Source organism: Lissotriton helveticus, chromosome 6 (assembly GCF_964261635.1).
Source record: "Lissotriton helveticus chromosome 6, aLisHel1.1, whole genome shotgun sequence".
NCBI classification, from domain to species: Eukaryota; Metazoa; Chordata; class Amphibia; order Caudata; family Salamandridae; genus Lissotriton; species Lissotriton helveticus.
Genome location: NC_136067.1, coordinates 1,639,016,858 through 1,639,038,667, shown reverse-complemented (window position 1 = coordinate 1,639,038,667; position 21,810 = coordinate 1,639,016,858).

Here is a 21,810-nt window from a genome sequence, read left to right as displayed (position 1 = left end):
TTCCTTAAATGTAATTCCTCGCAATTTAGCGAATTAGCAATTACCGATTTTTGCATTTGGGATGATGAATCCCAAATGCAAAAATTGCGCTCGCAATGGGCCAGATTCTCAGAATCTGGCCCTTTGCGAGCGCAATTCGGCTTGATGAATCAGGCTGTTAGGTCCTTCCTGGATGTGCTATTGAGCGACAATTCTGCACCTTCATTCAACAAACCAGGACATTGAACTGTTCATTATCTGTACCCTTATTGGTTATATTTTCAAATAGGAACAGTGTATGTAATACGCCTTTCCTTTTGAACAGATTGCAGAGAGTTGGAATTATCAGGGCCAGGATAAAATGTAATCCTCATGTGTTGATGCCCTCAGTAAGTTGATCAAACATATTATGTTGAATTAATGTACTCACTGTCTTGTATGACTTGTGTGTATAATGATGATGTGGCTAAATCAGGCTGTTGCGGGACTGCAAGATTCCTTTTTAAATTGACCCCCCCCCAGGACACCACAGATCACAGGCCTCGGTGGTTCTAAAGCCCATGCAGCCTTTTTGCTTAATTAGTTGTGCATTCTATTTGTTTCACTGTGGCCTGTCAGCGGTTCAGTGATGAGGTGGACTGAGCACCCGCCCGCTTGTGCTATTTGCCACCCATTTGTATGACTCAATCTGCTGGGGCTATCTGCTATGCTCCCCATGCAATAGGACCCACACACTAATTTAGCTTCCCTCCCACATAACTTGTTTCCAAGAACTAAGGGGCATATTATCAAGCAGGGCGCTAAATATTATCGCAGTTTTAGCGGCAGAAAACTGACACTAAAGCGGCGATAAAGGCCTTGTGAATTCCAATAGAAACCCATGTTCTGGTGTGAACATGGGCTTCTATTGGAAATCTCCAGGGGATATTATCAAGCTCATTATCGCCGCTTTAGCGGCAGTTTTCTGCCGCTAAAACGGCGATAATTTTAACGCCATGCTTGATAATATGCCCCAAAGCTATTTAGTTAAAAAACAAATCAACCACCTAAGCCCCAATCTCTGGAGTTCACAGGCTGGTAAAAGCTTGCTTGTGATTCCCTGGTGTTGAGGGAACTCTGTCTCCCATATGTTTTCTCAGAGGCATTAGTCCTCAGGTCAGACGGCACGAAGAGTAATCTGGCATTGCCTCTTCTTGCACACAGCTTGCTTTCATCACCAGGCCTGGCAGCCATCTCATATTGACTGAGAGAGTCATCCACATTGTAATACAAGGGTCCAGAAGACAAACACCCTTTTTGTAGAACTTATATGGTAATCTTAAGGAAAGTGAATTCTTCCATGGTGTCCCGGTGGCACTGAATACAAGTCATCTGGACATGGGTAAGAGGTATTTGCTCCTGTGATGATATATGCCTAGATCTAGTAAAGGCTATAAATGGAGCACTGAATATTTCTTGGTTTTTGCACATCACTCTTTCTGATTTGGGCAAAGCACACATGGACTGCCCTCCTAAAGAGATACCACAGTTATTTCTGTAGTCGAGGACAGCTTAATATATGTGGTCTGGAAAATCACCCTTCAACAAATAGCTTCATTTATTTTAAATGTTCTTGCTGAATAAAAATAGACTACTGAGATCACCCTAAGTACTCCATCAAAGACAACCAGATGTTCACATAGGAGAAGACATGAGAGGAAGTTTCCAGAATTAGCAATGAAAATGATATGGAAATGGGAATGCATATATTAAGTGCATTTGGCAAGGCCTTTTTTTAAAATGATTAAGAAATGTAATAATAACTGTTTATCGAAATGATTTCTCCACCTACTACGCGTGCAGTCAAACAATATGTATGTATTCCAAACCAAGAGGCAGATTACAAATAACTGACGCATCTGCATAGATGCGTCAGTGTCCTTGCGCCACCATGGATGCACTGTATTTACAATACAGTGCACCATGGCGCAAGGAATTACAGATGGAGGAAAAGTGACGCATTGTTGAAGTTTGTTACAAAAGTGACGCAACTCTAGCAATGCGCCAGAAAACATAGGTAGGTCCCATGTAAAATGCCCTGCGTCAATCCTTAGGCTTTGTCTGAGAAGGTGTAGGGATTTTGACGCAGTGAAGGCATAGAGTGACGCAGTGAAATCTTGTAAATTTCACTGCGGCAGTTCTATGTGGCTTTTTGCATGAGAACGCCTACCCTGCATACATTATACCTGGTGCAGGTATAATGTGACGCAGGGCTTTACAACGTGGCGCATCTCCCTAGATGTGTCACATTGTAAATAGGCCGCAACTTTTACGCCACCGCTGCACCACAAAAGTGACGCGACAGGGGTGCAGAAGTGACGCAAGGGACTTGTAAATCTGCCCCCAAATCTTTATGTATTAAGAGGTGAGGGTGAGTACATAAAGGACTCAGATATGTGCTGCCATTGTCTCCGTAGGAGTGAAACCCTAACTCATTTCCTACAACACTGTCCATTAAATGAAATACACCAAAGTTTGATTTGTGTTTGTAAAGTTGGGTTTTCAAGTTTGAAATCTGTAGCCAAAAGGAATTTTGACCATAGTGTCATGACGACATGGAAACCTTTGCAGAGTTCCAACTCTCTTCCGTCTGTGTCCTCCCCAGTACTAAACAAGGTTTGCATTGGCAAAGCCACTTCTGAGTCGCTCTCACCAGGTGCGGGCTCTCCCTCCCAGAGTGATGCCGGCTGCCTGACTCTTCTCCTTCTGCCTCGTCACCAAGTGATCTTTCTTCACTTGGAGGTGTTAGTTCCTTTGCCTTCCATGGTGACATTTCAGTGTCTGTGCTTCCTTCCTCCTCATCGTATACCACCTGAAACTCCTTGAAATGGGAGCTATTCCGTGTGATGGAATATGGTCCCACCGCTGCTGTGACTACTGTCCATTTTACATCTGTCACTTTCAGTGGCTGGCTGGAAAAAGGACTGTCTGACTCTCGTGTTTCCGTTGGCGTACAAGGACCAGGTCGGCCGACATGAGTATGGAGGCGGAAGCGTGGCACTGTGTGGCAGCCTGCCTTACATCTTTTCCTTGGCTTGCTGGTCCCACGAGGCAATGACGCCATGCGCTGGCGAGGCCTTGGCCTCCAGCTAAGGAAGACAAATTCTGCTTCTTACCAGGACCAGTTCTAACACCGCCTGTGGACCCATGTAGGGTGTTGTGATAGTCCCAAAGTACTTGTCACAATGTTTGAACAATTGAAATCTGTGCCAGCTTTGTAAGTTGAACTGCCTTTTTGATGTTGCCGATGAAGCGCTCTACCATTCCATTGTCTTGTGGCCGCAGGAGCTTAACTTTCCTATGGTGTATGCCTAGATAGTGCATGAACCGGCAAAATTCTGTTCCTGAGAAAAGCAGTTCATTGTCCGTTTTGAGTGTGAAAGGAGCGCCACAGGCTGCAAATATCTCATCTAGGACTGGCAGTGTAGCTGCTGCTGATGTTGTTGACACTTGGTGCACTATGGGGAAGTGAGAATAGGCATCAATGATTACTAGTAAGTATCCACCAATGTCTAATGTCCCATAAAGGTCCACTGCCAGTGTCGACCACACAGCGTCGGATAGGTCAGACATGCATAGTTACTCTGCTTGGATGGCCTTACTGTGATCTGATAAAGGTGACAGTTTAGAGGGTGCCATGACATGAGGTCGGCAAAGTAGTGCTCCTTCCCTGGTTTGTGGACAGTTTTGAAGTCATAGTCCATTAATCATATACCCATGTGTCGATGCACAGAGGAATTTTTGTGTTTGGGTTACCGTATATCGTGACTAGTGATCTGTCACAATAGTGAAAGACTTCCTTTAAATGCACATATGGTAGTGCTCACAGGCCCACACTACTGCTAGGTTGTCTTTCTCTGGTTGCATGTATGCCCTTCCCACGTCCATCAAGCTTCTGCTTTCATACGCAACAATGTGACTTGGGGAGTCTTGTCATGGCCTATGTTGGGCGAGAACAGCCTCTAACACCAATGTGCTGACGTCCACCATAAGCTCAGTGCATAGGGAAGCATTAAAGTAGGCGAGGTGATCCACGACTGTGACAGCATGCCGGATGTCCATGAATGCCTTGTCACACTCCTAACATCCAGAGGAATGGCTGCCCTTGTTTAGTTAGTTCACAAAGTGGAGTGCTCACTGTTGCAAAATCCTTGATGGAGTGAGCACAGTAGCTTGACAGCCCTAGAAATTAACTCACCTCTGCCACATCCAAAGGGGCCCATGCTTTGTGGAGCGGTTCAACTTTACTGGAGTCTGGTCTCATTCCGTTCCATTGGAAGATGTGCCCAAAGAAGATGAGTTCTCCCTTTCTCAGCTCACATTTGTCCTCATTCAGCATCAGGGCAGCTTTCTCCAACTGGCTGCATACCTCCCTCAGTGCCATATCGTGCTCCTCATTTGTACGGCCAAAAACCAGGATGTCATTGCTGTAGTTCAGATAGTTTTTAACAGACCTTATCACTCTCCAACCCATCTCTTGAAATATTTCAGCTGCAGATGACGCCCCGAAGCTCAATCGCTTGTAACAGAACAGCCCCAAGTGAGTGGGGAATGTGGTAATGTAACGTGACTGCGGGTCAAGTTCGAGCTGATGATAACCTTTGAATAGGTCTAGCTTAGAGAACACAGGGGCTCCAGTCAGGCAACTGATCATTTATTCCGGTGCTGTCCTGGGTGCAATTTTCTTGTGATTTCCATGTTCTGTAGACACATGTTGACGCAGATGCATATTTACTGTGTGTTTTTCTTCAACACAGCCGTAGTGAGGGGCACCCATGGCGTTGATCCTTTCACAGGCTCAATGATGTCCTTTGCTAGAAGGCTCTTTAGTTCTTCCTCTAACTGCGGCTGTAGATGCACTGGAACTCTGCGGTGATGCTGAGCTACCGGTATGACAGCTTTGTTGATATGCTGGGTGACTTGTATGTCCATCAGCATTCCAAGCCCTTTGAGAAGCGCAGGGTACTCTCTCAAGATGTCATCATGCTTATACATGTGATAAGTCATGGCTAGGAGGCCCATTACTTGAGCTGTGACATTTCTGAGTAGACATGGTGCTGGGATATCTCCCTGGAGGACATGTACCTCTTCTTCCACCGACTTTTCATTGTATGTGAGCGTCTCCCCAAATTTCCCTATATATGTCACAAGTTGCTTCGCACCCTACATAAAGACATCGACAATGGAGGGCAACAATGGAGGTTTGTGATTAATTTTTCCACACTCTGACACACACATGATGTTATACGTGATTCCTCTGTCAAGTACATATCGCGTTGTATGGTTTTCCACTTGGATATCCACCATAGCGTCTTCTTAATTTGCTGCTTGTCAATTAGCTGGACATGCTCAGACGGTTGCACTAGTGCCGGGTCATCCGCCATGAGGTATAGGCGTTTGATGGTCTCTCATCAGTGGATAAGCTGTGATTGTATGCTTCTATGTGCCTTGTATGTTTGCTTGAAGTCGTCCGCGGTCAGGCCGATCACCGACTCTCTGACTTGATGTGTCCACCCATGCAGACGCTCGCAAAGTGATTATCTATGTTGCACTTCCGGCATTCCTGTCCCATGACCGGGCAGGCACTGACTTGTGGGTACTCCATACCACAGCAATAGCAGGCCATTGTATGCTCTTTCACTGGCGGAGATGGCTTGTCACATCTGCCATGGCCCCGGCAATGCGATGAGCCTGTTCTATTGTTCCCGTTCTCCCAGTTTCCATGCGGATGGCATGCAATGTGGCCCTTGTATCTGTCCATGCCATGGGTATGTATTTTGTCTAGTGAGTATGTTTCTTTGAGCATTTTCATGTGAAATCCAGTTGAGTGGCATCCTTCAATGATGCACAATCGTATTGTCGCTTCGTTGTCAAATTTGTCTAAATAAAGAGCTCGCATTGGCTGTCGTCGTTACCGCCAGACTTATTGGTATCAATGAGTTCATGGGGATTGCGCATTGTATGATGCCCGTTGCATAGGGGCCGCTGTGTTTCGGCGTATTTGCTGGTATGCTTGTGGGCGTTGTGCAGGTACAGTCCCTTTTACATTTGTTTTATATTTTATTGCTGTGTACAACTGCAGAAAGTGGTAAAAGGAGTGGTGCCTGGATTTAAAATTGCCGCAGTGAAGGGATTGTTTCCATGGTTAATGACTGCCGGAAGTAGTCGAGGTGATGGCCCTTGACTTCAAAATGGCCGCTGTTGCTCCCTCAATGCCCAAAGGACCATCCGCCTGCCTGAAAGATGTCATCCGAGAGTTGCACACTTTTGGGAGATCTTGTTGATGCCGAGATCAACGTGGGAAGTCTGAAGCAAGACAGGGAAATCCTGCAGCACTCACCGCTTCACTTTTGCTTGGTCAGGGTGGGCTCCGTATACCACTTTGACCATGTGGCTGCAGTGCGAGACTGTGGTAAGCTCCCAAGGTTGCATGATGTAGCCAAAAGCACCTGATCATTGTAGTGCACTCAGGACGAGCTCCCGAAACCGTGCTGAAATTTGGTCGACTGCAGGGTCTACTTCTGTGAAAATAAAAAGCATTTACAAGATAAAGAATGTATCATTAGTCAGAGTACTTTTGGGATGCACAGTAGTCCCTCATGCATTGCAATGCATGCACTCCCTAAAAGGAGGAATGATACACTAAGCAGCTGATAAACAGCATGTTGAGAGACATTAAAACTTCTCTGGGTGAGCCAAAGCTCACTCCATGTATATTTTATGTCAAACACTTTTTATTGATTTTGAAACATTTCACAGTACATTGTAGTTCCTCCGAGCACAGTTCACATGTCAAGAGTGACAGATATCTGAAAAGAAACACAGCATTTTCACAAGTTCTCAACATAGTTTATTTAACTTCACGTTTCCCCAGATGGGGTATGGTTGTCCCTACACCATTTCAGTATAAAGCTTATATGTTCCAGGCTGCAACTTTTCATTTGTGCCTGGGGGTTCCTAGATAATGTACATCTTAAAAAAAAAAAAAAAATTCTAAACCAGAAAGAAAAACAGAAACAATACATCTGTTACGTGGTGATATGAATAATTAGTCCAGGAGGGCACATCGGGACCGGGGTCGTATTCCAGAGCCAACAAGTCTCCGGGACTTACCTCCAAGTCCCTAGAGTATCCCACAGCCACCCTATCTGAGGGCCTCCTCAGGCACCGCCGAGTCCAACCACCGAGCAGGGTAAGAAGGAAGCCCAATTCGCTAAATCTGAAAGAGATGTAGGGCTTTCAACCTTGGTTCGTATGCAAACAAGCGTAGACCCTCCAATAGGTAACTTACCAGGGGCTCCAAACATAATCAAAGCCCCTCCATGTGTCTTCAAAAATATCTGTAATTTGCTCAAGGGCTAATGCGCGCCACAGTCAAGCATGCCACTGGGTAAGGGAAGGGGTCTCTTGTTTTTTCCAGGCTGCGGCTATTGCCATCTTGGCCGCCCCAAGCATAGCCACATGATGGATCGGTCCCCTTGGGTTTGATACTTTAGAATTGGGTCCTTCACCCCAGGAGAGTGTGCTCAAAGGTGTTCGGAATTGGGTATCCTAGAATGGTTTTAATTTAGGAGAGTATTTCTTTCCAGAAGGGTTGAATAGAGGGGCAATCCCACCGTATATGGCAAAAGTCTCCCAACATCCCAAAGCCCCGCCAACATTTATCTGAGGTGTTAGGGGAAATCGTGTGCAATTTCTGGGGGTGTAAGTACCATTCATAGATAATTTCAAAGTTACTTTCCCTGAAAAACAGGGAAAGGTTATATTTAGTGATGTCTTTGTACAGGGAGATCCATTGTTTGTTTTCCATGGGGGTGTGGAGTAGGGTGTCCCAAAATCTTCGGTGCTGCGGGGTCAAGTGGGGCCCAATATTAATAAAAGGGAGTAAAGGAATGATATGCAAACCTTAGTATTAGTGCCCGTCTGCATACATTTTTCAATAGGGAGGTGGTCTCTTGTCGCAGCCAAACACACCTGGGGTTGTTGCACCAGTGCCTAAGCTGTAGGTAACGATATTTCTCTGTGGGTGGCAATTTATAAAGGCCGGCACATTCCGCGAACGTAAGCATTTCTCCCTTCTTAAAAAGGTCAGATAACATAAGGCATCCACCCTCTCTCCATGCGTCAAAGGGACCCTCCACGAGAGCCGGGGGGAAAAACCGGGTTAAAATGGATGGGAGTGTAGGAGGATGGAAAGGATGTCAGAGGAAGTAACTTGGTTAAATTATCCCATACCCGAAGTGTGGTGGCTGTGGGGGTGCTGATATATGCAGTGGGCAGTATGTCTTGCTTCCGTTTCAAAGTGAGATCCCATATGGTTCTGCCCATTATTTGCCAATCCATGTTTTTCAGATTCCTTATACCTTATATATCTTAGATTACCTTAATGACCATTCAGCCAGCACCCGGAGTTGGGCAGCTTTATAATAGCCATTAAAATCTGGGAGGGCCAGCCCTCCTCCAATCGTGGTCTGCTTAATAATCGCTGGGATAAGCGGGCTCTTTGGTCCTACCATATAAATTTAGTTGTCATCTTGTTCAGCTCAGAGAACACGTTTTTGTCCACTGCAATGGGAATAGATAAAGGAGCAGCGGTAAAACATTCATCTTGATCGTGTTTATTCTACCTATTCAAGATATAAACGTCGCCCCCCACTTTCTAAAATCTATTTTAAGTTGTCGCAGTGGGGGGGAGTTATCTTTATAGAGGTTCGAAAATTTGGGAGTGATCTTAATGCCTATGTAGGTGATTTCAATGTGGACGCAGGTGAAGGGAGATGTCTCCTCAACCTCCACAATCGTCCCACAGGGTAGCGTTAATTTGAGGAGGAAGGATTCAGATAGATTCACTTTGAATCCAGCTGCCGGTTTGAAGAGAGTGAGTTCAGTTTGTATGGCCAGAAGAGAAGTCAACAGATCAGTGAGGACGTCATCAGCGAAGAGCGAAATTTTTTGCACATTTTGGCCGAACCTGATCCCCCGAATGTTGAGGTCCGTCTGAAGTCTCGCTGCCAACGTCTCAATGCACAGGGCGAAGAGCATATCTGAGAGGGGGCAGCCCTGTCTCGTCCCCCGATCGAGCTGAAAGGAGTCTGAAATCTCCCCATTCACCAGGATTCAAAATCTGGGGGTGTAATAGTTGGCCTGTCCCATACCTATAAAAGAGTCACTAAAGCCGAATCGATGTAGGGTGAGATATAAGAAGGCCCAGTCAATGCAGTTGAAGGCCTCCGCGTCTAAGGAAAGAAGGGCCACCGGGATGTGTTTTTTCTGTGCTTTCTCTTTTAGGTGAAGTGTCCTGTAGAGATTATCATGGGTCTGTCAACCTTTGATGAAGCCGATGATTCAGGATGGATTAGTGTGGGTAATATGTTTTCCAGGTGATTAGCCAATATTTTGTAGTAAAGTTTGGCGTCTAGATTCAAGAGGACTATTGGCCGATATGAGGCGCATCGTTGGGGATCCTTCCCTGCTTTGGGTATTATGGTAATTAAAGCCTTCCCCCATGGTGGAAGCTACCCGACGCATTGCAATTGTATCATTAAAGAGGTTTGCTAAGTGGGAGTTTAGTTCAGTCACAAATGTTCGATAGAAGGGAGTGTTCAGCCCGTCGGGCCCTGGGGCTTTCTGAAGTTTAAAGGCGTCTAATGCTTTTTGGACCTCCTCAGTAGAGATCGGTTTTCTGAGTTCAATGTTGGTGGCGTGAGACACCTGCGGCAGCTCTAGAGGGCCTAAATAAGTAATTTGATCTTTTTCTAGTAGGGAATCCGCAGTGTAAAGTGAGCTGTAAAAGTCACTGAAGGTTCTCATTTTCCCACTTTTGCTAATGTGTGTGACACCAGCGTCATCAATAATTTGTTTATTGTACTCTTTCTCATGCTTTGCTCTAAGCTGGAGTGCCAGGAGCTGACCTATTTTGTTTTCCTCCTCATTTCCTTAGGTTTGGTGAGGCAGGATGTTTTTTTCAGTTCTGTTGGTGTAAATAGCCAGTAACTTCCCGCTTAATGCCGTTATTTTCCACAGAACAAAAGGGGGTGGTCATGGACGGAGCATCTGAACCAATCAAACACTCACACCCAGTCAAAAGATCAGGGTTTGATCCATCACCGTTCTTTAGCCCACTCTGCCACCCCAGTTCAGACATGGCTATATGCAAATCAGTCTGACCCTGTGCCTCATGGGAACAGTCCAGCCCAAACTGCCAAGCCATGCCTTCCCTGGAACGGAAACAAGCTTCCGAGGACCGGTTTCTGGTATCACAGCCGTCTTCAGCCCAGCTTGCTTGAATACAGTGGCAAAGTGAGCAAGGGACTCATGTCTGAGCATACCCTGCCACACTTATGGCGGCCAAAGCGGAACAAAAGGGGGTGGTGATGGACGGAGCATCTGAACCAATCAAACACTCACACCCAGTCAAAAGATCAGGGTTTGATCCATCACCGTTCTTTAGCCCACTCTGCCACCCCAGTTCAGACATGGCTATATGCAAATCAGTCTGACCCTGTGCCTCATGGGAACAGTCCAGCCCGAACTGCCAAGTCTGTGCCGATGGGGTGTTTTTATGTGCCTTTTCTTCCATTTGTCCTTCCCCCTATAAGATCAGTCTCTCTTCAGTTTGCTGTTTCTTTAGTGAGGTGGCTAGGGCTATGCATGTCCCCCTTATAAGTGCCTTAAAGGCGTTACAATTGTTTGCATGGGAGGTATCTATGTGGTCGTTTATGGTAAAGAATTCTTCGATCACACCCCGTAGTTCGTCCCGAATTATCCTATCTCTGCTAAGGGAGTTGGAGAAGTACCATTTTGTGTTTTTTGTGTGCAGGCCGGCTAGTTAAGTGATATCTCCAATGGGGCATGGTACGGAAGGCATATCTGGTGGAAGCAGGTTCCTAGAAGCACTTGGGAGAGTGCCTGACTACTGAAGATATGATCTATGCTGGATTATGTTCTATGGTGTGAGAGAAAAATTAGTAATCGCGGGCTGAGGGATTTTGGGTCCTCCACGTGTCTACCAGGCCCATGCGTAGCAGGGAGGCTTTTAATGATTTACTGAAGGCCCCTCCAGCTGAACTGTGGGGGTGAGTCGTATCCACAGATGGATCCCATATAAGGTTAAAATCCCCTGTCCCCTCTGGCGAATCCCTCGGTGTCGCTATATAGGGATTCCAGCTGTCCTGTGTTGGGCGGATATACCGTACCTATTGTGCATGGTCGACCCCTCAAGTCGCCCCTGACCGTAACAAACCTCCCTGCCCTGTCAGTCTTAGTGCCATAGGGGTGAAAGTGAACCGAGTTGTGGAAGAGAAGGGCAACCCCATTCTATTTCATGGTAGTTGCGGAGCGAAATATTAAGGGATACGTTTGGTGTTTCAGGCAAAGGTCATTGCTTTTTCTCGGGTGAGTTTCTTGCAGCGCTACTATCCCAATATGATGATTTCCCAAAAATTTCCACAGGCGTTGCCTCTTATTGGGGGAGTTAGGAGCCCTTACATTCCAAGACATAATTAACCACCATTTCCCGTGTGATACCCAGTGGCTCTGCGCAGGATGGGCAGCTACAGGGCCGTCCCAGTTGCATATCGTGCTGAAGTATTCTTAAGGCCAAGCAGGTCCGCCGCCTCTTCCAGATCCGTAAAGTGAAGTTGCTTGTTATTGAACCGAAAGGCTATGCCAAAGGGGTAAGTCCATCTGTATTTAATTTGGCATTCCCTTAGAGCATCTGTGACCGGGCGAAATTGTTGTCTTCGGGCCAGTGTTGAATGGGCCCCGTCTTGGAAGAGAGAGCACGTCGCGCCCTGAAAGGCGACCTTGTCACTGCTTCTAGCCTTTTGAAAGACCAGTTCTTTGACTTTAAAGGAGCTAAACTTGGCAAGAATGTCTCTAGGTCGCTTGTTGTCACCCTTTAGTCGTGGGCTAACCCGGTGGACCCGTTCCAGCCGGACCTCTGGGCTTCCATCACCCTGTAGCGTGGAGAAGGGTCCCACCATGAATGCTTCTAAATCGGGTCCTTCACCTTCCTCCTCCAGGCCTCTCACCCTTATGTTGTCTCTACGGGAGCAGTTCTTGAGGTCTTTGCATTTCGGGTGGTGGTGCGGAGTCGGTTGTGCAAGGTAACAGATCTTCGAGGGGAACATTCGCTCCTCTAGTTCTCGGCACTTCGTTTCTAGGTCAAGAGTGTGAGTTCCCACCGAGTCCACATCACCTTGTAGTGCCACCAATCTCGTGCTCATCGCCATTCTGAATGCGTCAAATGAGGCATTTCTGTCAGACTTGATGTCCTCCTGAAGTTCTTTCTAAAAATCTCTCAGCAACGCCATTAGCTCTTCTACAGTGAGAGCCATTGCACTCCCTGTTCGTTCATCGTTCTCTTTTTCCTCGTGGGCATCCGGTGGGGCGAAGTAATTCGAGACCCTATTGCCTTGAGCTTTCTTTGGAGGCATAGGGATGTGGTCCTTAGACCGCATCTTCGGAACTGCTCAGATAAGCGCGGGTTCAGCAAGGGGCCCACCAATGTGCTGCGGGTCGTCACGTGAGCGTCAATATGGTTCTGGTTCACTGGACCCCAGTGTTCGCCCCTGGCTGCTTGCATCAGGGTGGAGGTCTATCTCTCCCCTCCCGGTCCCACTTCTTTGCAGTCTCCACTATTGTTTGACTTGATTCTTCCAGGGTGTCTCATCATGGCCCTTGTGCTCTCTACTCATCAGTTCCAGTCAGTGTCCCTTGTTAGCATTAGGGTTTGTTGGGCGCCATTGAGGTCAGGTAGCTTAGCAGGACCCACGCCCAAGCTCTGTCGGTGCTAAAGTGGTTTTCCTTGGGGGGGCTTCAGGCTTCTCCCTTGCTTCTTTCTTGCTTTCATCTGCTGTAACGTAGGCCCCCTACCCCAGTGCCACAATGCCAGTGGGTCCTCCGTGTTTGTTTTTGCATTAGGGGGAAGCATGTCAGAACGTGTCTCCGCCCTGCTATTTTCCTCTGCTGTGGCCAGGTGAAGGGGAGATGTGCTCTGTGTGCTGCGGCGTGCCATGGCCGGAACCGCGGCGCCGGGCGCACTGTACTCACGTTTCTCCTTACTCTGCAGCCGCAGCAGCCGCCATCTTGGGAGCTGCTCTCCTTCACGGGTGAGTCCGTATTAGAACACGTCTCTCCGCGCTGCTCATTTTCTTTACTGTAGCCGGGTGGAGGAGAGATGTGTTCTGTGTGCTGCTGTGTGCCACAACCGCGGAGCCGAATGCGCCGTGCTCGAGGTCCTTCTTACTTTGCAACCTCGGCGGCCGCCATCTTGGGAGCCGCTCCATGTTGCGGGTCTGTCTTTCCCAAGCGTCACCGTGCCCTCCTAGTGCCGCACATCTTACACCATCGGGCTGTGCGGTTTAGATCGCTTTTCGGGCATTGCGGTGGTCAAATCTCCTAGGCTCAAAGCAGAGCAGTGCAGAGTTACGTCCGTGTGGCTATGTTCGTTGGCACGCCGCCCAATATTTTATAGAATTGGTAACAATGGGGCATATGTAGGTATTCAGCGAATTTCGGCATTTGCGAATCGCAAACGGTGCTTTGGTATGTAGGTGCACATTAGCAAAATAAGGAATCGCAAAAATTGCGATTCCTTATTTTGCTCAAGCGTTTAAGGAATCACAATTTTGCGATTCCTTAAATGCTATGTAGGAGTGAATTTAAAAATGCGATTTTGGCTTAAGGAATCGCAAAATACTACCTACTCCAAGTAGATGGTATTCTGTGATTCCTTTCAAAATGCATTTTTTTTAAAACTTCAAAGTGCCTTGTGGCGCACAGACATGCCCTTAGGCATGTATGTGCGCCACATGTACTTAGAGGCATATTCCAGGGGTGCAACAGGTGTCCTTTGGCCACCCTGGCACCCTTGGAATTGCGATTCTCAAATTGCGATTTTCTCATAAAAATCGCAATTTGAGAATGTATCCCCATTCATTCCTATGGGCCTCTTCGCCCATAGGAATGAATGGGACACTCATTCCTTAATTGCGATTCGCAATTTGCTAATCGCAATTAAGGAATGTTAGAGATTCGCAAAAAAAATTGCTAATTTTTACCTACATTCCATTTTGCTATTCTCAAATAGCGATTCCTTAAAAATCGCTATTTGGGATTCGCAAAATGGAAATTACCTACATATGCCCCAATAAGTGTTACAGACAGCAGCGATGCAAAGCAAGACCTAGATAGACTATGTACGCTGCCTTTGCGTACCTATGCTCGTACAAGATCTTTCCATGACGCTATGTGGTAGCCTTTAAGAAAAGGCTGATACCTACTATTAAACATTGTTTTCTGTTGCGAAAACAAACAAAAGACATTGCTATAAAAAAAGTCCATCTCTTTGTGTTACGATACCTTGTGAAGTGTATTTTGTATTCCAGGGTCCGGCCTTTTATCAGGCACAGCATGGCAACAGCCTAATGTTGTGCACCATGGAGGGCCTAAACAGGACTGAACAACCGTCACACAAAAGGCGCCGCAAAACAATCCTTCCCATGCTGTTTCTGCTGAAACAACGTTGAAGGTCACGAGCTGGGTACAATGCGTTTTTCCAGATAATGCTGCGAGTTAGGAAAACTTGAAATAACAACATTTAAAATATATGGTTATACAATAGTGACATGCTCAACAGACTCTTACTGAGAACTTTCCAAATTATTTTTACAAGGGTAATCCGCAAACCACAACACGAACCTACACACTTGGATGATACGCACTTTAACTTAAAAAAGCGCAGTGCAACCAAAGTTATTGATGTTGCCAGTACTGGACCCGGTACATGTGCCCATTTACTGACGTAGCCATAGTTCCATAAAGTGACCGTATCTAATTTCTGTGCGAGTCACGCCCTTGTATGCAGTTTGTCCTTGTAGCTTCTTTGGCGCTGGTGATATCCCTGCTTTGTATTGTAGGTGCAGTAACCCGTTTTCTCACAAATTTAAAACACGCAGCACACACTAAATAAAAAATAATTAGTCAACAGCTGGAAGGCTGCCTCACAGAGTAAGCACCACAGCTCACTATTGATCCCTCGGTGGATTGACTTTTTAGAGAGGCTTTAATGACCTGAATCCGTCACCTGGAGCTTGAGGTTTGCCTTAATGTGCGTTTACTTCACGCATGCAATACAAAGATTAGGGAGTTTAAAAAAAACTGAAATCACTGCTACATTAGTTACTTTACATGTGGGGGTTTGCTGTAATATTTCTCTACGTCGTCAATAGAAAATAGGCAACGTTTTATTGATAGAGAGCTCTCAATCGGGTGAAGAGACCCCCGTCTTTATGTTCCTGGGCAAACCATGGTTATCCGTGATTTATGCATGGAAAGCCTTAGCCGCCATGTTGGGACTTGTAATGAACCACTGAATTGAGGACTACCCATCATGCAAACATCAATACGTTGTTAGGCTTGCCACCAGTGACTCATATATTCCTTGGGATTTCATGTGTCAGTGGCAAATATGAAATGGCACACCAGTTACGATTTAGTATTCATGTATGTGGTCTTTTTATAGCACTAATCTAGCTGAAAGGCAGCTGAGTGCTGTGCAGGGTAAAAGGCAAAGACACAGGCAATGTGTGATAGTAGGGGTAGTGGTCAGTGGGAAGGAAGAAGGACAGAACTGAATTAGTATATAGTACGTTGTTTATGTTCCAATTTATTGGAGGAGTCTGTAGTCCTGCATGAGTCCATCAAATTCCTTTATTTTGATTTCTCTTTTTTTTCTTCTTTTCTTTTTTTCAATTCAATGGGATTCTTATAGTAAGAATCACAAATTCTGCAAAACAGCCAACATGTGTTTCGCCCCCTTCTTGCCATGCAGGCCTGGGGCTTTCTCAAGACTGATAGTGAGAGCGAAGTGTGAGATGTATAAAATGTTGATTACATTATATTGTGGGACCATCAATAACCCCAAATTACCCCAAGTGTGTGGTAATAAAAGTACAGTGTGAGGGAAGATTGGGGAAGGAGAGGGATAATAACAAGAAAAATACCTAAGTTGCAAACCCAAATCACGATATACAATATGGCATATGTCAAAATTCATCGTAGTCGCACCCAATGTTTTAAACATTAAATGGAATTAATTCATTACATTTATGCAATTTGGCAATTGTATGCAATGTACAAGCCAGATGTAAGTTAAGGTAAGATATATGTAGTGAATATATCAGCTAATAGGGAAAAGTACATACGGATTTCCGGAAGGTGGTCGACGATCAATATGTAAGTCCAGAATGGTCCATGTCATAGTCAGGGGAAAACATATGAGAATTCATTAGGGAGTTGTACCAGTAACCACCTGCGATTGTACCCATGCCACACCCATTAAGCTTGAGGAGATTGGTGAAGAGATACCTGATGTAAGATAGTTGCATGCTCAGGTAAACAAGGAAGATACAATTGAGACAAAGTGTATAGGTGCTGGTGACATAAAAGCACCTGAGCTGAAGGTATTAAGAGTGCAAAGAATTTATATATGACGGTCAGGCAGGGGTGTCCCCAACTCAGAGAGCAAAGATTAGGAAGTAGATCATACAGTGATAGGGGCTACCAAGATCTTACCAATAAAAATAGAAGCAAGTGTGTCTCTGCTGGTAGGGCTATGTCATGAGCAAATGCTGAAGTGGAGTAAGGGTAAAAGAGTAGATTAACTGGGAGGTATTTCTCAGAGGTAAATTCCTACATAAATGGCATGCCCGACGACAGGTTGTGTGGCCAGGATTACCTGTGCTTGGCAGAGTGGTCACATCTCTATTCAGAGCCGTCCGGTGTAAGGAACTGACATACATAGGGTGCAAAATAGTCTAAAAACAGGCAGAAATAAAATTATGTAATTCGCACTCTGAAAGGTCCTAATGACAGTTGTGCATGTTTCCAGGGTGAAAGACGTTATCTCTTGTGGTTGTTCTGAAATAGCCCAACGTGGTACGAGTAGATTAGAAGCTAGGATATAGTCCTGTGATAATCCAAAAGTCAGTGAGGTGGTAGTGCCTCGAAAATTAAAGTCAATGCACTTTCGGAATGAGGAATGATATGCACTACTGAAAGCGGACTCGGCAAAGTGCCGCTGACATGATAGAATGTGTTGGGTAGGACTGCATCCGAACTATATTGAGTGTGAAATGTTGAGGATGGCAAGCGGACTTGGAAAACGTCTGGGGAGTGCACCCTACATGTTGTATTGCACCGCGAGGAAAGGAAATGGGGGATAAGGAGGAAAATGGGGTGTCATATGTGCTGTCTCATTATAGAATTATGGCATGACAAACATGATGTGCAGAGCAAGCTCTATAAGGCTCATGTGAGAATGGAAGTGTCCCATTCTGTTAGAAGAGGCGGGCAATAAGCCGGTTAGAGGGCCATACAATATATAGCGCCTACGATACCTGTGTTCATAGAGAAGGACTTTATAATAGCGTGTGCCAAATGAAAAACCTATGGGTGATTTTTAACAATCCATATGGTCGCACACTGCTCCTCCTTCCAGCGAGTTGACCCCTGGGCATTATGGTAAATGCAGTTCGTTCCAGCGTGTGCGCTTCTGAAAAAATGTTGAGTATATTCACCGTTGTGCTAGCCATCCCTGGACACGTGTTTCGAGGTCGTTACCTCTCATCAGCAGGGAATAGGCGTGTGTATGGGGCTGCTGCGTAGGCTGCCAAAAGTGTTCTCAGGTCTTGATACCTCTCGCGGCGCGCAGGTGCGTAACCCTGAGCTCGTCAGCTCGACCGGCTCAAGGGAGCCTAAATAAACAACAATCCATATGGTCGCACACTGCTCCTCCTACCAGCGAGTTGACCCCTGGGCATTATGGTAAATGCAGTTCGTTCCAGCGTGTGCGCTTCTGAAAAAAAGTCGAGTATATTCACTGTTGTGCTGTCCATCCCTGGAAACGTGTTTCGAGGTCGTTACCTCTCATCAGCAGGGAATAGTCGAGTGTATGGGGCTGCTGCGTAGGCTGCCAAAAGTGTTCTCAGGTCTTGATACCTCTCGCGGCGCGCAGGTGTGTAACCATGAGCTCGTCAGCTCGACCGGCTCAAGGGAGCCTAAATAAACAACAATCCATATGGTCGCACACTGCTCCTCCTACCAGCGAGTTGACCCCTGGGCATTATTGTATTGTATTGTATTGTAATTGCATTTATATAGCGCTTACTACCCCTGACGAGGCGTCAAAGCGCTTTTTCGGCGGGTAGCACTCTACTCCGGAACCCATAGAGCCATTAGTGTTGAATTAGTATAGTGAAACATGCAAGTACATTTTAAGTGGTGGATAGGTTAGTCAGTTATTTGGATTTGGAATGATAGCAGAAGGATAGAGGAGGACAAAGGTTTGTATTTATTTTTCGCTCGCTTGTTGTCGCATGCTATCCAGGAAGCCTATAAAGGATTAGTGGTGAATTAATATGGTGCAATATGAGGTAATTTCAGTGGTGGATATTAGTCTGTTACTTGGAGTGAGAAGGATAGCGGATGGATAAAAGGGGAAGAAAGATTTGCATTCATACAGCACTTGTTACCCCAGATGGGTGTTGAAGCGCTTTTCTGGCGAGTAGCACGCCACTCCGGAACCCATAAAGGATTAGTGTTGAAAATTAGTATGGTATAAATATGAAGTAATTTGAGTAGTAGATATGTTATTCAGTTATTTGGGCAGTATATTAGTATAGTTGAATATGGAATTTGAGAAGTGAACATGTTAGTCTGTTAATTTTTATTGAAAAAGGATAGAGGAGGGATAAAAGAGTAAAGGATTATTTTTTTATTTTTAGGTCTTAGCAGTAGGAAGAGGCTTTTGGATGAGTAAAAAGGCGTTTTGGAGGGAAGGAGTCAGAGGGGAGAGTTTAGAAAGGTTTGTTTTAGGGGATCGGTGTAGTAAAAAGAGGTGTCAGATGATGCAAGGAGGGGTAGAGCAGGAGAGAGTCTAGAAAGGGTTATTTTGGCGATCAGAGTAGTGGTATGGGGTTTGGGATAAATGAGAGAGTGGATGTAGGAGATATATTGATAGATGTGTAGGATGAGAGATAGGGTAGTGCATTAGAAGAGTAGTAGAAAGAAGTTTGAGATGAGTCAGAAGGTTGGGCTAGAAGATATATTGAGCGAAGTATAGGCTGAGAAATAGGCTAGTGCATTGGAAATGCTAAATTAGAAGAAAGTGATAAATATATAGATCCATAAGTACATTGAAAGTATATAGATACATAAAGGAAGTAAGTATATTTAGAAAAAATATATTGATAGAGGCACAGGATGAGAAATAGGGTAGTGCATTGGATATGCTTTTTCAGGAGAAAAGTAAGAGACACACAGATCCAAGTACATGGAAGGTACATAGATGCACAATGGAAGTATATACATGTAGACCAAAGATGATTTTTATTTATTGATGAATATTATTATTTAAAAAAATATATATATTCTCTTAACAACATAATTATTTTACATGTTTTATAAAGTAATACACAAAGATAGGTACATATCTATAGTGAAAACAAATGTTTATATACAGAGGGATATGCTGTAAATTTCTGTTTCCATATGGTGCTTATGTGGGGAAGAGCCAGAACTTGAGTAGTTTTCTGAAGATAAGGTGGTTGTCGGTGGATCTTATGTTGGGGAGTAAAGAGTTCCATAGTTTGGCTGCTTGAACAGAGAAGGATGTGCCACCCATGGTTTTTTTCTTGTATGGTGGGATATTGGGGCGAGATGCTCCTTTAGAGCGGAGGTTCCTTTGTTGAATGTGTTTGGTGATTTTATTCCTGATGAAGAGTGGTCCTATTCCATGTATTGCATTGTGGGTAATTCAAAGCAGCTTGAACGTGGATCTTCTGGCAACCGGTAACCGATGCAGGGCTTTCAAGGCAGGGGAGATGTGGTCTCGTGGTTTGATATGCAAGAGTAGTCTGTCAGCCGAGTTCTGAATCTGTTGTAGTCTTTTCATGGTTGTTAAAGATGATCCGTGGTAGAGGCTATTGGCGTAATCGAGTTTGGATAGAACAAGGGAGATGGTAGCTTGGACCTTGTGTGGACATCCCAAATGAGGGAAAATTCGTCGCAGCGTTTTTATAGTAGCAAAGCTTGATCTTGCTAGTTTATCCACTTGGACATTTTGCATCAGTGAGAAGGTTGTAGATGTGATGCTTGTTTTTAGAGACGGATCGAGCATTTATTAGTAGACAGTGTAGAGAGTGGGCTTTGGTGAAAGTGGGACTTTGTTTTGTAGGAGTGATCAGTATTGTGTGGGCGTGTAGCAGGTGTGCTTTTAGTGCTGGTATTAGCTGTATTAGGATAGCAATCGTGTAGCTGTTCTTTATCGTGTTCCTCATCCAGCATGTTAAGAAGACATTTTGATGGGTCTGCATGTGTATGTGTTGGAGATGGTGTTTAAGAATGAGTTGGAGTGCTGTGTTGCTTTTGTGGTGTAACATTGTTGTGAGGTAGACTTGGGGAAGCAAAGTTGTGAGGTGTGGCATGTTGCTTATATTTTTTGCGTGTGTTTAAGGCGGAAGGTGTATGAGTCAGGGGAGGTGGTGCAGCATGTGGGTCATGTCGTAATGTTCTAAATTGTCCAATGGATGAGAGGCGGTTAGAAGAGAGGTGCTGTATTGCTGGATCTGTGTTAGGTGTGGTGGAAGAGTGAAAGCTTGGCATTGGAGTTTGTTCCTTTGTGTGCTTTGAAAGGTGGTTATATGTATGTATTTTGTGATGGTAAGTATTATGAGGTGTTGCGCTCAAAGATCTTGTTGTGCTGGTGTGTGGGATATGTTTTGCTTTTGAGGTGTGGTGAAAAGGGGTGCTGATGTATATGTTTCATGCACCTGATTTGGTTGTGTAGTATTGTTTGTGAGACGAGGTTGTGACGTAGAGGAGGTGGTGATGTGTTTATGAGTAGAGTGTATGTTGTGTGTAGGAGGGAATGAAGTAGAGGTGAGAGTGTTTATCTTAGACTGGTTTGTTTAGAGTTACAAAGTGTGGTGGGGTGCAGTGTGTGTGTTGTGTGTTAGTGTTATTATGGTAGAAGGGAGAGGAGGGTGTTTGTTGGACAACTGATGGAAGGATCATTATGGTAAATGCAGTTCATTCCAGCGTGTGCGCTTCTGAAAAAAGTCGAGTATATTCACCATTGTGCTGGCCATCCCTGGACACGTGTTTCGAGGTCGTTACCTCTCATCAGCAGGGAATAGGCATGTGTATGGGGCTGCTGCATAGGCTGCCAAAAGTGTTCTCAGGTCTTGATACCTCTCGCGGCGCGCAGGTGCGTAACCATGAGCTCGTCAGCTCGACCGGCTCAAGGGAGCCTAAATAAACAACAATCCGTATGGTCGCATACTGCTCCTCCTGCCAGCGAGTTGACCCCTGGGCATTATGGTAAATGCAGTTCGTTCCAGCGTGTGCGCTTCTGAAAAAATGTCGAGTATATTCACCGTTGTGCTGGCCATCCCTGGACACGTGTTTCGAGGTCGTTACCTCTCATCAGCAGGGAATAGGCGTGTGTATGGGGCTGCTGCGTAGGCTGCCAAAAGTGTTCTCAGGTCTTGATACCTCTCGCGGCGCGCAGGTGCGTAACCAAGAGCTCGTCAGCTCGACCGGCTCAAGGGAGTCTAAATAAACAACAATCCATATGGTTGCACACTGCTCCTCCTACCAGCGAGTTGACCCCTGGGCATTATGGTAAATGCAGTTAGTTCCAGCGTGTGCACTTCTGAAAAAATGTCGAGTATATTCACCGTTGTGCTGGCCATCCCTGGACATGTGTTTCAAGGTCGTTACCTCTCA